Source organism: Pelodiscus sinensis, chromosome 8 (genome assembly GCF_049634645.1).
Source record: "Pelodiscus sinensis isolate JC-2024 chromosome 8, ASM4963464v1, whole genome shotgun sequence".
Taxonomy (NCBI): domain Eukaryota; kingdom Metazoa; phylum Chordata; order Testudines; family Trionychidae; genus Pelodiscus; species Pelodiscus sinensis.
In genome coordinates, this window is record NC_134718.1 from 13,711,013 (window position 1) to 13,727,874 (window position 16,862).

At 42.3% G+C, this 16,862-nt stretch overlaps 1 protein-coding gene across 1 annotated transcript in view; it reads right to left on the reverse strand.

Moving 5' to 3' along the window:
• Positions 1–8,589, reverse strand: part of RASGEF1A (RasGEF domain family member 1A) — a 285,915-nt gene extending 277,326 nt beyond the window's left edge. The window contains exon 1 of the mRNA XM_006129935.4: positions 8,479–8,589. The gene's annotated coding sequence lies outside the window, so the exon portion shown is untranslated. The remainder of the gene's footprint in view (positions 1–8,478) is intronic.
• Between the last annotated feature and the right edge of the window lie 8,273 nt (positions 8,590–16,862).

Below are 16,862 nucleotides of genomic sequence, written 5' to 3' on the forward strand. Positions count from 1 at the left end.
GAAAAATAACAAGGTATACTGTGTGAACATTGGAAACAACATGGGGTGTACTCTGTGTGTCCATGATCACTATTGCAAGCCATAGAAACACGCCCACTCCTGAGACCAGCGCCTCAAATCATGGTTTAATGACTTCAATTTACAGTGAATCCATCATTGACACTAGTTTAAACCTGCAAGTGACCTGTGACCCATGTGGCAGGGGAAGACAAACCTCCTCACCCCGACACACAGGACCTGTGCCAGTTTGACCCTAAGGAAAAATTCCTTCTCAAGCCCAAATATGGCAGTCAGACCTTGTGTATTTGGGCAAGACCCACCAGCAGAGACTTGGTAGTAACTCAGAGCCCTCCTCCAGCAGCTGGAAATCATAGAATCATAGAATCATAGAATAATAGGACTGGAAGGGACCTCGAGAGGTCATCGAGTCCAGCCCCCCGCCCTCAAGGCAGGATCAAGCTCCGTCTACACCATCCCTGACAGATGTCTATCTAACCTGTTCTTAAATATCTCCAGAGAGGGAGATTCCACCACCTCCCTTGGCAATTTATTCCAATATTTGACCACCCTGACAGTTAGGAATTTTTTCCTAATGTCCAATCTAAACCTCCCCTGCTGCACTTTAAGCCCATTACTCCTTGTCCTGTCCTCAGAAACCAAGAGGAACAAATTTTCGCCTTCCTCCTTGTGACACCCTTTTAGATATTTGAAAACCGCTATCATGTCCCCCCTTAATCTTCTTTTTTCCAAACTAAACAAGCCCAGTTCATGAAGCCTGGCTTCATAGGTCATGTTCTCTAGACCTTTAATCATTCTTGTCGCTCTTCTCTGTACCCTTTCCAATTTCTCCACATCTTTCTTGAAATGTGGCGCCCAGAACTGGACACAGTACTCCAGCTGAGGCCTAACTAGTGCAGAATAGAGCGGCAGAATGACTTCACGAGTTTTGCTTACAACACACCTGTTGATACAACCTAGAATCATATTTGCTTTTTTTGCAACAGCATCACACTGTTGACTCATATTCAACTTGTGGTCCACTATGACCCCTAGATCCCTTTCCGCCATGCTCCTTCCTAGACAGTCGCTTCCCATCTTGTATGTATGGAACTGATTGTTCCTTCCTAAGTGGAGCACTTTGCATTTCTCTTTATTAAACCTCATCCTGTTTACCTCTGACCATTTCTCTAACTTGCTAAGGTCATTTTGAATTATGTCCCTATCCTCCAAAGAAGTCGCAACCCCACCCAGTTTGGTATCATCTGCAAACTTAATAAGAGTACTCTCTATCCCAATATCTACATCATTGATGAAGATATTGAACAGTACGGGTCCCAAAACAGACCCTTGAGGAACTCCACTTGTTATCCCTTTCCAGCAGGATTTAGAACCGTTAACAACATGTTTGCTATTGGCAAGGATGAAAGTATCCATGCTTTTAATCAGAGCTGCTTGAGGGGAAAAAAAGAGATGTTGCCATTGTATTTCATGGGCATCATAGTTCAGGTTCCTCATGCTTCCACACTTCTCTGAAACAGAGGCTCCTTGCCTGGACTACATCTTCCATGATGCACCACAGTAGGCTTCCCCTTTTGGGAGGGGAACGTGGTGCCTCATGGGTGTACTTTGTTTTGGTGCCTGGCTGACCGGAGAGAATGGGGGCAGGATGTGGCAAGGATGGACAGAATTTGGTTAGTTTGCTACTTTGTCTCGGAGTGCACTGTCAGCAATTACTGTTCCTTCCCGGCATCCTGCGTGTAAGAGTTCTTGTTGCCCCTTATCGCTCAGCTAAGTGATGCCGTTAAAGAAGATTATACAGGGGTGTAAAATCATCTGTGTGGCAATGGATTTTTTTACCCTTTAACTCAAATTCTGCAGTCTCATTTCTCATTACTTTTTACTCATTACTTGGGTAATGTGTCTGCCCAAGATAGGAATCTGGATGAAAAGAAACATGGCCAAGAGCTAACTTGTGTAAGTTGAGAGTCATACTCACTGTCAGGACTGGGAGATCTAATACAGCTAAAATGGGATTGGTGGGGTCTCAATGCTAAAAGGGATTCAAATGAGCAAGCTTGTTGGCTTGGATAGCTTTTCCACATGTTCTTTAAAGTGGATTTACACTCTTGAAATGACACAAATGGAATTACTCCAGATTTGGAGAGCTCTAGCTGAAAGCAGAGTGTATTGAAATGCCAAACAGTTAATTAGAGCTGGTCAGTTTTTGATGTTTATTTCATTTCTGGCTGAGTAATTTCAATCCAAAGGTCACTATTTATCATAAACACTTTTTGCAGAAGATGATCGTGTTCAATTTTTGAAAGTTCTTTCATTTTTTCCAATGAAGAACTGAAAAGTTTGCAGTGAAAAAATTTTAGTTTTCAGTTAAACAAGCCCTACTATTTTGATTTTTAGCAGGGGAGGGGGATTTGATGTTTGTTCTTTAAAAACTGAATGTTTTGGACTGTGTGGGAGGGTGTTATATGATGTCATGTTGGAAAATTTCAACTATTTTTTAAAATTTCCCATGGAATATAATTGACATTTTTCAAATGGCAAAACAAGAAGGTACAACTGAGAAGCACACAGGCTTGTTGCTTTCATTATTTTAAGAAGAGGTTTAAATACTTTATGGATCACTCATTGCACAAGCAACCTTAATTCTGGCATTTCTTAACTTTTGAGTTCTTGTCTTTGCAACTTTAATCATCTTTTTGTGTGTATATAGTTTGCTTAAAGGAGTCTGTCAAGTAGCAGCATTGTTGAGCTTATATTAGAATTGAAAAAATAAGGAGAGATGTACTGTGGTATTCTTATTTAAAATACAGCAATTAGTTTAGCATCTCTGACAGTCATGCGTGGAAGAGGATCAGGTATACAGGCATACATGGTATACATCGTAGAGGATCAGGCCATCTTTCTATACATCAGAGGTCCTCATAGTAACAAAGAATTAAGGAATGAATCTCTCTGTATATATCCACATGAAATGAAACATCATTTTATATACTGTTGCATAATGTGGAACTGAAATGCTATGAGAAGAAATGGGATGAAGTAGTGAAGGATGAATTAAATGTCCAGAGGTTAGGATAAATCCTGAAATGTTGAATGCTTGCTTAAAGCTTACTGAAATGTGCTTGACTTTAAAGAAGTGGACTGAAAAACTCAAGAGAGCAGATTTTCTTGAGGGCTTGTGTGCCTCTCTGGAGCATGATTTTTGAAAGTGCTAAACATCTAAGCTTAAACTAACTTTTGATAAAACCTGTTAGCTTTCATTAAACATGGGTTTTCAGTTTGGGGCAAAGGTGCAAGTCAACTCTTACTTAATCTGACCAGGATCACTCATCCCTGATTTCAAAAGCATTTGAATCTAAAGATGTGGATCCATCTGAAAAGGGAGATTGCGCCAATTAAAGCAAGCTGTGTTTAATATTTAATCATAAGTATTGTACGGATGTTTGGCATAATGATGATGATACATGACTTTCATTCCCATGAAACATCCCAGACTGAGGTTAGATTTTTATCTTTGGTGGGGACTAGATATTATTTAAGGACTTTCTGGAACCAAGTCCTGCCCTTGAAGAATTGCACAAGAAGGTGAAATAGGCAAGCTGGGACACGTCCTTTTTCTTTTTCTTCTAAAAGTAATGTCCATGTACAACTTGTCTTGGGGTTACTATTGCCTCACCAAGGTACAAGTGCACTGAATTCTGTCCAGTAAGATGAGAATAATATTGATACTGTTTAATGCATAACACCTCCTAATGTTGCTTGTTTCATTTCCATAAGTAGTCCCTTGAATCTGTGATTTGTTTGTAACTTGATTAAGTACAATGCAAAGGGAAGAATACAACTGGTGATGCTGAACTGGAGGAATGGGATATGGCCATTGCTTTAGGCCTCAGTGAGTAGCTGCAGTAAAATAGAGATTTTCCTTACAATGACACCTAGGTCTGATCTTTCAGAGCATCAAAACACAGATGCAAGAAACTGAAGAGTTTTGTTAATGTGCAGGCCCTGATATCTGAATTGGAGTTTTGAGGTTCATGTGCATCTAAAACTTCAAGCGAAAACTGTAGCAAAGTACTGTAGTTGATTTTTATTAGGGCCTATGTTGCAACTTTGCAACATGCCCACAATTATAGAAATAATTTTCTATCATAGATGTACCTCCATCCAGGTTACAAACTATGGCAAAACTTCTGGAAAACCAGGCCTGGGTTTCATACTGGTAACTAAATCTCAAACTAGGTAAGTCTGGGTTTAGTCTGGGTTTTGAGTTTCATTATGAAAATTTCATTCTGCTTTACTTCAGTGGCTCTTGGGCAGTTGGAGTGTTTTGCTACCTACCAGTTGTCCAGTATTCAATGTCTTTTTTTATGCTGTCTTCTCATATGTTACTGTACCTTGGGTAACACAACCTCCAAATAGGATGTGACTATTTCAGAAATGCTCAGTGCCTAACAGCAATGAACAATCTAGACAAGCAAGTGGGCCGCATGTGTGGTTCTCCTTCATGCCTATTGGCCTCAAGATTGTCTCCCAAGGTAGGATAGTTTTGCTATCTGCATTTGTCAACATGGATTCATCAAGGGCAAGTCATGTCTGACCAACCTGATTAGCTTTTATGATGAGGAAACTGGCTGTGTGGACATGGGGAAGTTGGTGGATGTGATATATAGTGAAACCTTTGTTATCCGGCACTTTGTTAACCAGAAAACTGTTAACTGGCAAAGAAATCTGATGCACTTGGGACAGAAGAATCCCAGGCTTGGGACCAAGTAGCAGTTGAGCAGAAATGGACCTGGGGATAACAGTGGATGAGAAGGTGGATATGACTCAACAGTGCGCCCTTGTAGCCAAAAAGGCTAGTGGCATATTAGGGTGCATTACGAGGTTCATTGCCAGCAGATTTAGAGAAGTGATTATTCCCCTTTATTCGGCACTAGTGAGGCCACATCTGGGGTAATGCATCCAGTTGTGCCCCACACTCCCAGAAAGGACATGGATGCATTGGAGACGGTCCAGTGGAGGGAAACCAAAATGATTAGGGGCCTGGAGCATATGACTTACGAGGAGAGGCTGAGGGATTTGGGCTTATTTAGTCTTCAGAGGAGAAGAGTGAGGAAGGATTCGCTAGCAACCTTCAACTTCCTGAAGGGAGGTTCCAGAGAAGATGGAGCGAGGCTATTCTCAGTGGTGGCAGATGGCAGAACAAGGAGCAATAGTCCAAGTTACAGTGGGGGAGGTCTAGGCTGGATATTAGGAAAAACTATTTCCCTAGGAGGTTGATAAAGCACTGGAATGGGTTCCCTAGGGAGATGGTGGGATCTCCATTTCTATAGGTTTTTATGTCTCAGCTTGACAAAGCCCAGGCTGGCTTGATTTAGTTGGGATTGGTCCTGCTTTGGGCAGGGGGCTGGACTTGATGACCTCCTGAGGTTTCTTCTAGCCCTATGATTCTATGATTTGTGTACCTAGAAGTTGCAGGTGTACAGACTGAAATGTAGCAGCAGCACTTTGATTGGATGCAGAGGGAGCACTCGACTCTCACAGTCAATGTTGTATGCAACCAGCATGCACCTCATTTCACATGCCCTTGCTTTACATCAGTGTTTCTCAAAGTGGACCGCAAAACCACTTTGAGAAACATGCTAACTGGCCATGCCAGTTTGTTTACTTACCAGCGCTGTGGCCACGGAGCCTCGCAGCTCCCATTGCTCTGGTTCCCTATTTGCAGCCAAGGGGCCCACGGGTGGCACAGCTAAAAGTAACATCAACTGCAAGTCTGGCTAGCTCACCAAGCTCCTAATAGAACTGGCTCCACAACAAACATCTGGCTCCAAACTTTGCATCTTGAGTCAGACTTTCAAATGGTCTTTTCTTTTTGCAGCGGGCTGAACCAGATTTCCCGAACTAACCAAACTCTCAATTACGGCAAGTTTCCACTGACATCCAAACATGGCAGCTTTGAGCCAACCTTAATGCTTACACAGAGTGGTGGTGGGCAGTCTAGAAATACTAGAGGCGCAGGCTGCCATGGCAATAACATTTCTTTACAGAGCCATACAATTTATTTTAACATTATTCTCCTGTAGCTTACTATCCTTCCCACTGCCACCAGTCAATCAGATACCTGAAAGACCAATGCACTGAATAGAGCTAATTGGCACTGAAAGGGAACCCTCACTTTTCACTAAAAATGGAACCATGCCAGAGGTGAAGTCTCACAGAAATAAAACAGACGTCCATTAGCTTGCAGTTCTTAGAATTTGGGTTATGCCCATGGCACATTTTTTGAACAGTGCATGTTGCAAGAGTGAAATGTCAAAACCATCATTCTGTTCTAGAGACAGCTCCTTGCACATGGAATGAGACTGCATTGGCTTCCTGCAGTCGGATTCTTGTAATTAGAATAACTGGGTGGATTGGTTATTTATATTAAACCTAGTGGTTCACAAGACTAGAACATCGGCTCTATCAAGCGTTTAACTCACCGGAGATGGCACAGCACAATACAAGGTTTGCATGCAAGATTGATGTAACTTGATTTTTTCCCCCTCCTGTTGCCAAGTTACAAAAAAGTGTCATCTCGCTGGATTGTCTACCTTTAAATAGACAAAATTCCCAGCTGAAAGGCACCATGTTGATTAAAAACTGATCGTATACTGATATCTCTTGTTAAAAAATATTAAAAAGCTAATTTGTATGGTAGACATTGGCCAGACAGGGTCAAATATAGCTTATTTAGTCCCTAGAGACCATGGTATATGCCACTATAGCAAGTGACTGAGTTTGTGTGTAATAAATAACTATTAAAGAAGTATTTATGGTGATCTATCAAGCAAACTGTATCTTGTCAGCTTGGGGAAGTGGTTGTGAAAATCTATGGTAAAGAATTATCTTAAAATATAGTTCTAATACACAATGAATATTTTACAAGAAATTCTGATTCTAATAGAAGACATGGTTTAATCCCTGTTGACATACCAAACGTATTTTTTTTGCCTGTTCTTGAAGATCGACACCAAAGGGCATTTAAAACACAATTAATTTACAGATTGCTCTGTACTAGTGTAAAGATTTGTGTGGCAGACAGTAGGTACAGAATGGTCTATTAACATCTTTTCCCCAGTGGAGAAAGCGAGAGTTAATTCCAAAAATATAGATGCTACATCAAGAATCCATAGATATGTTTTGTCGGCATCTTAGACATGACCAAGGTATGAGCTGTGATCATCTCTGTACAGAGACTTCTTTTCATATTAACAATTGCAGGGCAGTTTTCTTGTTTTAAATGCTTTAAAAAAACTCAGGTAAAAGTCAAATCTTAGCACTCTAAACAGAGCGCATGAGGCAATATTTTATACAACACCTTTGAATTTGTGATAAATAAGGGTACTCTAGTCATAAGTGCAAGCAGGCATTCCACATAAAAGAGAAGAGAAACAGTTCAAAAGAAATGTCTTTGGTAAAGTTAACCCATAAAGGATCCAAGAGTAAGAATGAGGGATTCTGCACTGTAGTATCAGCTAATCAGCTATTCTGTGTTTGGCATGAAGGAAGCATAATGCAGGATTAATTTAATGGTGCCACCTTTTAGAAGTAACCCAATTGGTAACTGGAGCATTTGGCTTGCTTGGGATGAGGCTACACAGGCTAAATGAAAGCTTCAAAGCAAAAATTAAAAAGTATAAGCAGTATCTTATATGCTGCTTAGATCTCTCTGCTTAAAATTATATGCCTCCTCTGAAAATGGAAGAAGAGAATTTCTCCAGATTTTTAAATTCCTGGGGGAGAGAGGAAGATTTTATCCTTGCCAAAAACAAATAAGTAGAAACCCTCTTGCAAGCTGCTTTTTTGATTAACAGCAAAAAAAAAATGTATTAATAGAATTTGTACACAAAAACACACACACAAATACAGAAAGAGAGTATGATGCTCAGCAGACTTGTTCTGGTGGTTTTACTTGAGGTTTTTTTCAATGACTAAAAATGAATATAATCTATTTGTATTCAGAAGACTTGCTGGGGGGAAATGTGCCAGGGAGCTGTTTGGACTATGGAATTTCAACTCGTTAAAGTGATGAAACAAATGCTGTGGGAATGAATCGGCAAGGAGTCCATGATAGAATCCTGACACATTATATTCCCAGAAGTCGCTCACAGAGGCATGCCTGATCATTTAGCAACGTTGAGATGCTTCTCATATTCACTGGGCAGGTGGTGTTGCTGTCATAAAAGTTGCATTAAGGTGGAAAACACACTCTGCATGCTGTAGCTTCACCCGTTTTCTATTCAGTAGATGCAGTTCAGAATGGCATACTCAGGGTTAAGGCTGGGAAGGCACTCTGGTGGCATGTACTGCCAGGTGTTAAAACACCCACTGAATTTGTTACCAGCCTCTGTACACAGCTTGGCACCTCTTCAAACTCCGCAGTATAATATCATAAAAGACTTGTTAATCTCTTACCTTGATCAGATCCAGTGTAGCTTTTTGGTTGTTCTCCGTCCACTACCAGAAAAAGAGAAATTAATGCCAGATCCCAGTGAGTCATCCTAAATGACAGAGTAGGCTCACTCTTTGCACAGGCTGCTTGCTGCCTCTGCTGTGTGACAGCTGCCGGCTGGCTTTGGAACAAGAGTGTCCCATTCTGCAGCCTACTGCAGGGGGAGTTTGAGTAGAAAGACACAGAGTGTGAAACAGGAGGGCGAGAGAGAAAGCAAAAAAGGGAGAAAAAGCCAGACAGGAATATACCATGTAGACATTCTCTCCCCCTCTCTGCTTGGTGCACAAATATATGATGTGCTGTTGAAAAGTTACTTTTTAATAGGTGGTGCAGCCTCTGATTTTAAAAACCTCCCCTCTTCTGTCCTCTTTTTTCTTTTTTCTTTTCGCTATGCACACAGCAACATCTCAGTGTTTCAGTGCTTCTCATTTCAATGTGTGTCAGTGGAATGGTTTAGATGCTATAAAGCAAATTTGTTGAGCGATAGCAGATCTATCCTGTGTATCCATGAGAGGCAACGTGTGACTGGCCTTTTGCATAGAGTCCTTGCATTTTCTGGGTGGGCGACTAGTAGAGGTACAGTGATTCTGGGACCTGTAGAATGGGCAAAAAGAAACAGTTATTTATTTCTACGTCATTCTACAAAAATTCTGCCTTCAAATGGATCATCCTTTCACGTGCTTCTGGATACTTCTAACTCATCAGTGTCAGAGATGTGACTTATGCTTTGGGATCCTAAAAATACTTCCAAGGAGCAAATATTTTGAATTTGGGATAAATCAGACTTCATCAAATGGCAGGTATTTTCCTAGGGAAGGATATGTCTAGACTCCACTCACCCTTCACTTTCAAAATACAACATTACACCCTGCTGTCAAACTCTGTTTTTTTTTTAAAGAATAAAGAGTAAATATTTTCAGTGCAGCTTAATAGAAGTTGGTGGCTACTGAAGGTGTGTTTTGTGTCATGAAGCAATGGGAGTGATGAAGGGGTAGAAATAAATAAGTTCCCACTACCCACTCTATGTGCTGCTGTCATAAGCTAAGTGAGAAATTTTGGGGGCAACCTTTTGTTGAAAATATTGGCAGTACCTCCTTGCTGAAGACCTGAGTGTGTTACCCTTCATTATGCATCACTACTAGCGATAGAAGTAACTCACTACATTGAGAGATTCCATATGCTTATCCACCTCCCTGGGTCTGAAACATTGTGACGTGCCTATCTGACAGTACTTGGGACAGGTCACTGGCCATGGTTAACTGGCACTTTGACTTCTGTTCCTGGCACAGACCTTGGAGTGAAAATGTGCCACCAAAAAGCAAACGAAAGGGGAAAAAAGGGAAGAATTAAATAACATACACAGCCCTACATACTTAGAGAAAACAGGCTTTCTATTGCAAGGTCATTTGCAGTGGTCTCCAACCTTTTTGGGGCTGCCGGGCGCTCAGGGGCAGAGCTGCACAGGCTCCGCATGTCCGGGGCGGGGGCCATACATGCGCCGCGCACCCAGGGGCAGCACCACGCATGCGCCGCGCACCCGGGGCCGCTCTGGTCAGTAGGCGGGCGCACATAAATGCCCCTGTGGGCACCATGGCACCCGCAGGCACTGTGTTGGGGACCCTTGGACTAAGGTATCTGCTAGTGTCATACTGTGAGACTTAGGGCACATCTACATAGAAATAACAAGGCGAGCATCCACACTGCCACTCCTGTTGTTCAAAATAACAGGCTTGTGTTTTTGAAATAGTAACTCCTGCTTGTGAAGAGGAATAAGCTTATTTTGAAATAACCTGGTAGTGTAGACATAGCCTGAGAGGTAAAGTCTCTGTATCTTTTAAAAACAATTAATTTTATTGCATGCGTAATTTGTGATTTCACTAATTATACCATTAGAAGAAATATACTGTTGTATGTCAAGATGGTGGGCTTCTGCTGCTTTGATATACAGTGTTTAATGCTGTGTTACACCAAGGTTAGAGTCCAAATATCAGTTTAATAATCTCACTCTCAAAGAAATGGGGCTATTTAAAAATTGCACCAGCTAAATATCCATTATGTCTGCTCCCTGCATGTATTCAATATCATATCTGCTCCTTTTAATGAAAAAAGAAATTTTTTTATTGCTCTTTACTCCATTAGCTCTGCAGAATCACACATGGCTATAGGAAATGAGGTGTGTTAGAATCTCTTCCCCTTGTGTATCAACCATACAGTTGTGCACTAAATTCTAGCCACTCAAGACAAGGCCCAGTTGCATCATATCTGAAAGCCCAGTTTGGCCTTGAGAATATTAGTTGCTGGTGGCAATAGGTTCTTTTTTATTTCACACATCGTGGCTCTCAGGCCATGGAAAGTTTCTGACTGGAGCTGGCAATTAAAGGGAAAAAAACACTTTGTAAATTGAGCATATCTGACGTAGTGCCACTGAGACCCAACAGACATGGAATTCCACCATGACATTTTCATGGGAGGTCAAAATAGAGCTGCCCTTTAAAAATCAGAAGGACAGTATCGAACATGGTGTCTCTTAGTGCAGTGTGATTCAACTAGTTAATACTGCTTGGGTGAACTCCAAAAGGTTCAGAAGTTGTCTGTGTAAACAGCCAAAAATTGGATTTTTGTTTGAACCAACAGCCTTCCAGGCCTTGTGAGTGAATAAAACTGAGCTAGAACTCTTGAAAGGATAGGCTTTTCTTGATATTCAACACATCCTGCTTCTAGTCAGGGCAGAGAGCAGTCCTTAGAGAGGTGCATGGAATTGAAAAGCTGTAAAAAGACAAGTTTTCCCTAGCTTCTATGAAACTCAAAACTGGCATTTAGAGCTTGGGGCAATGTACAGGTTGATTTTTATTTTCACACTGACTTGCCTGTCCCAAGCAATTAACTGCATTTTTACAAGTCATGGGCCAATTTCTGGCCAGCACTTTTCAGAACTGCCTGCTAGAAAGCCCGTGGGCAGCAGTAAGAGAGAGGCTGTAAATTGCATCTACCCTATTTCTGGTCTCCCTAGATCACTGCAGGAGGGCTGCTCCACATGGCTTCCGCGGCAGGAACCAAAACTGCTTACTCTGAGTTGCAACAAGATCTGCCTATTTATGAGCGTCCTTTCCCTGGCAGTGACCTCTGCATTTCTGCAGATTTGAAGGAACTTTGTATCTGCTTGGTTTTTGTCACAGAAATGGGACCATTTTCTGTTTCTAAGAGGCTACGAGATCTTGTTCACACTGTTTTCTGAGTAATTCAGTTTACTTACATTTTGTTTGTTTAAACTTGCCTTCTCCCCTACTAAATTGCCCTACTTCATCAAACACTTTCAGTACCATGGTATATAAGTTAATAGGTGACACATCCCCTGATCCTTAACCACTGAGTGGTGTTTGCCATTCCTTATGTAAGTCCTGTAGCTTTGAGCTGTTCAGGGTAAGGAGCTTTGTGAACAGCGAGAGGAATGACCACAGAACTGCTTCATCTGCATAAGAGGTTTACCCAGAAGTTCCAGAGGAGGAGGAGTTCCCTCCCATCATCTCTAAGGGTGTGTCTAGACTACATGCCTCCTTCGACGGAGGCATGTAGATTAGCCAGATCGGAAGAGGGAAATGAAGCCGCGATTAAAATAATCGCGGCTTCATTTAAATTTAAATGGCTGCCCCGATCTGCCGATCAGCTGTTTGTCGGCAGATCGGGGGAGTCTGGACGCGATGCCCCGACAAAGAAGCCTTTCTTCATCGACACAGGTAAGCCTCGTGAAACCAGGTTTACCTGTGTCGATGAAGAAAGGCTTCTTTGTCGGGGCATCGCGTCCAGACTCCCCCGATCTGCCGACAAACAGCTGATCGGCAGATCGGGGCAGCCATTTAAATTTAAATGAAGCCGCGATTATTTTAATCGCGGCTTCATTTCCCTCTTCCGATCTGGCTAATCTACATGCCTCCGTCGAAGGAGGCATGTAGTCTAGACACACCCTTAGAGAAAAGACAACTACAGTTACATAATCTTTCTACCTCAAACTCCACTAGGGACCAGTATTCCCTATAAGTTGTGCCCTAGTGCGGCTCCTTAGGAGAGATTCAAATCCCATCCAGCTGATTTGCAGTAGGTTTTTTGTTTCTACTGGGGTTGCTCATTTGCACAGGCCTCGCTCGGTGCACATACAAAATTATTCCACACACTAGTAGAAAAAATCCACACATGGATGACAAAGCTTGGAGGAAACATTGTTAGGGACACTTTAGGGGTCAACAGAATTATACACAAGCCAGAATTGGCTGGATAAAGGGATTTCTACCTTGTGACAAAAGTGCATCATTAGTGAAAAGGAGTCTTCTCAAGGGTTCTGTATGTTATTGGTTGCCTTTCCCTAAGGATGCTGTGCTGTTAAGAGGACTTTCAAGGAGAGGGATGACCCAGACTGAGGACTTAGCTGTGAGAGCAGTTGCAGAGAACTATGCAAAAGAGGGGTCTTCCATAGCTCTGCTGCCATTCTCTGAGCCTAAGTAAACTCTGGTGGGGATCCTCCTGCCCAAATACTATATAACGCTGATATCGTTGTAGTTGCTTTAGATGGTGGAGTGTCTGGGCCTGACCCAGCACTTCCCACAGAACCTCCTGCACCTCAGGGTTCGGTAATTATGTTGTGCACTATCATCAGCACTTGCTTATTGGCTGCTCCCAGTAATGGTTGGGGAACTAGATGCACAACTGCTGAATTTACCATGGCAGAGAGTGTTTTATGGATCAGCCATACAACTAGACTGTGTCTAGACTGGCAAGTTTTTCCACAAAATCATCTGATTTTGCAGAAAAACTTGCCAGCTGTCTACACTGGCCGCTTGAATTTCCGCAAGAACACTGACGATCTCATGTAAGATCGTCAGCGTTCTTGTGGAAATACTGTGCTGCTCCCGTTCGGGCAAAAGTCTTTTTCCGAAAGACTTTTGTACAAAAGGGCCAGTGTAGACAGCACAGTAGTGTTTTCCGCAAAAAAGCCCTGATCGCGAAAATGGCGATCGGGGCTTTTTTGCGGAAAACCGCGTCTAGATTGGCCATGGATGCTTTTCCGTAAAAAGTGCTTTTGCGGAAAAGCATCCTGCCAAAACTTTTCCGTTAAAAGCATTTTCGGAAAATCATGCCAGTGTAGACGTAGCCCTATAGTTTACTCAGTTTTCCCAAGTTTGATGTTGCGTTTCCTTTCCTCTGAGTAAAGATTCATAAACAGACTCTAGTGCTTATACGCAGAAGGTGTTTAGTGATCCCAGAAACTGGGGTCTTGAGTTAAGGTTTTAATTTTACAAGGGACCCTTACCTTCTGTTGCAGACAACACCTTTCAGAGAAGGGTTATACTCCTGTGTTTCCACCCACACAATTGATTTGTATTCAATCACAAGTTGGACCCCTACCCCAGGACTGACTGATGGAGAAGAAATGAAGCTGGTGAGACATAATCAATTGCCATTTTTTACAGCAATCGGAAGGGCTGTAATTGTGATTCATGTGTACATGGAAAACAACACTCAGTAGATTATTTTGTAGTATCATTCATTCCACTGTTCATGTTGATTGAACTGTCACCATATTGCTGACTCATATTGTTATCAACAATGCATTAATATGAATATCAACATGAAAATGAAAAATGCCTTTCTAACTAAGAAAGGGGCAGTTTCAGTACCTCCTCTGGGCAGCCGTATTCTTTAAATCCCTGACAGGATAATTTATTAGTTATTGTAGACTTCCAGCTTCCAATGGAATGTGAGTCTGAAGAGAAAGGATAATGAAGAGTAGTGCTGGCCCTGCACAGACTCGTTTGGGTTTTCATTTGCCTGGGGGAGGGCTTTTCCTGCTGTGGCAGACAGCTCTGCTGACGGGAAGGGGATAGGAGAGAAGCAAAGAGGGCAATTACCCAGGGGCCCTGGCTGCTGTCATGGTAGCTCCGCTGAAAAGTGGCTTGTGCTTTTGATATGCCCCATGTGGGTTCCGGAATGGGGTTACTTGGCTCCGGAACCTACACGGGGCACAGCTAAAGCATCTTTCAATCAAAGAGAGACTGCTGCGGCTTTCCCCACACAGCAGGCAAGTTGGGTCTGGGGAAAGGAGGGGAGATGTGGCACAGCTACCCAGAGCAAATCCAAGCAGATGACGGCTCCTCTGGAAGAGGGTGGGGCACTTGGGACTTTTCTGGCTGTGGGGGACTTATGGTCCCAGCTGAGGGAGGTAAGTAGGGGGCCTCTTGATTTCTTCCCTGGGGCACAAAATTGCTCTTGGTGTGCCTGCCGACAGAATATGCCTGTGCCAGAGCAGAAATACTGGGCTCTGTTCTGCTCGCTTACACTGATTTAGCTGCACTGGTATCAGAAGAGCCACCTGGATGTAACAGCAATGCTCAACATAGCTATGGTGTGTGGCTCCAATTGTTGCTCAAAGCTCAGGTTCTGCGGATGGTGCAGTGATTAAGTTTGTAAACTTCTGGAGAGCTGGGTTGATGACTCCTGTGACCGGACATAAACCAGAGAGGAGTCGGTGATGTCAGCCTAGTCCTTTGTGTGCGCTCAACACACTAACGCTACCTAGTATGGCATGATCCGATGTCCTGGCTCCAGAGATGATCTATGAGCTGGAATGGAATCTAGGATGTCAGTCAGGATCTGAGGTAATTCGGTGGGGCCCTATGCGATAGTCTATCAGACAGCTTATCTGGCAATAGTTGGTGTGTTCTCAATTTCTCACTTGCATGAGCACAAAACAGTCACTGAAACATAGAATTAGGTCAGTGCCCACACTGTTGCTTACCCTGTCACTGTATCCGACAAAAGAATTTAGATTGATGTGTAGTACTACGGTCAGTATAATCTAGGTTGCTGTAGTATTTGAGAACCTTCCAAAGAGTGAATAAACCAAAATGACTGTAGGCCAGTGGTTTAATTTTCTAACTGTCTCTCTGGGACTATTGTAATTCCTCCCAAAAAATCCGCCACTCCCCCAAAAAATCCTTCCACTTCTGTCTTCTACTCCATCCTATTCCTTCCCTTTACATGTTTCCTTCTTTCCTTCAACTTTCTCTTTCAAATTCCTCTCTTTTTTTCCCCTTATAGTTTCAGTCAAGGGGATGAGAAAGCAAAGTAAATGAAGGAAGCTTTTAGACTTCATTCAGAAGGCCATGGCGGATGTGGTGGTTCTAAGTACTGGTAATGAGTACCAAAGCCTTGTGCTGAGAAAACCCTGTCTTCACCTTTTCAGGAACTTGAGCCGGGAGGTTGATTAATATAGTTCTGAATTACGTGAGTGCTGGCAAATAATGTACAATTTAGAGAAAATGTTGCCTGAATTGATAATGGCAAACCTAATAACATGATCTGGAGTATACAGAAGCTATTTATTTGTAAAGTACAACTCAGCAGTGCAAAACCATTACAAAATAGCTGCATTGTTGTGCTTGATCTCTGTCAATACTGAACCAGAAGCGTACGGAACCACCCATGGTGCTGTCAGAATGGTTAATGTGAGGTTTTTAAACAATGTTGTAGGAAAAGTAAACCTATACCAAAGTCAGCATCTACTCTTCTGGTCTGTTGTCCCTCTTAATCAAGCTATTCATTTGAAATACTGCATTACATTATATCTGTGAAATAATCAATTCTGGCCTCCCATTAAAAGGTCGCATACATGCTTCTAATCACACGTCCTCCAGGACATGTCTAAAAGGCTGGAAAGCCTTATAAGCAAGGAGAGACCCAGGATTACGGAGGGACCAAGAATGAGGCTCGTTGTGCCTGTTGAGTGAAGAGACGCCCCTCAGCGGGGGAGATTTTTGAAGTCCTGAGGGGCTGAAAGACCGTCTTGTGCAGTTTTTAATCTTTGTTTCTAAGTTAATAAAGAAAAGCCCCAAGAGAAGTAACTGGGATGGTGCAGTTGTTCAGAGCAGGATTTGATCTTTCTCAGGTAGTAGCTCACATGCATATTTTGCAAGCTAAAGATGAAAGCCTTGCTCAAATTCCTACTGAAATTACTCTGCCAACTTGAATTGCAAACTGTCTTTGTCTTCATTTTCTGTGCTAAAGTGTTGTGGGTTATTAGCCTATCTTCATGTTCCTACAGTTCAACAGATGTTCCTCTGTATCAGGGCTGTGCATTCCGGTTCCATAGATACCAGTATATCTGGTATATGCTTGTCTACTTAAGTTTATAGTTCAAACCACCTACTTCATGGGGTCTGATTTTACTGTTAATGCAAATAATTCCCAAACTATAATCTCATTCTATAGTTTAGGATTTTCCTTCCATACTTTGCTCTTCAGATCCTAATTTCTTCAACCCCTGAGAGAGATTCTGGCCCTTTCAGTTCTGACTGGG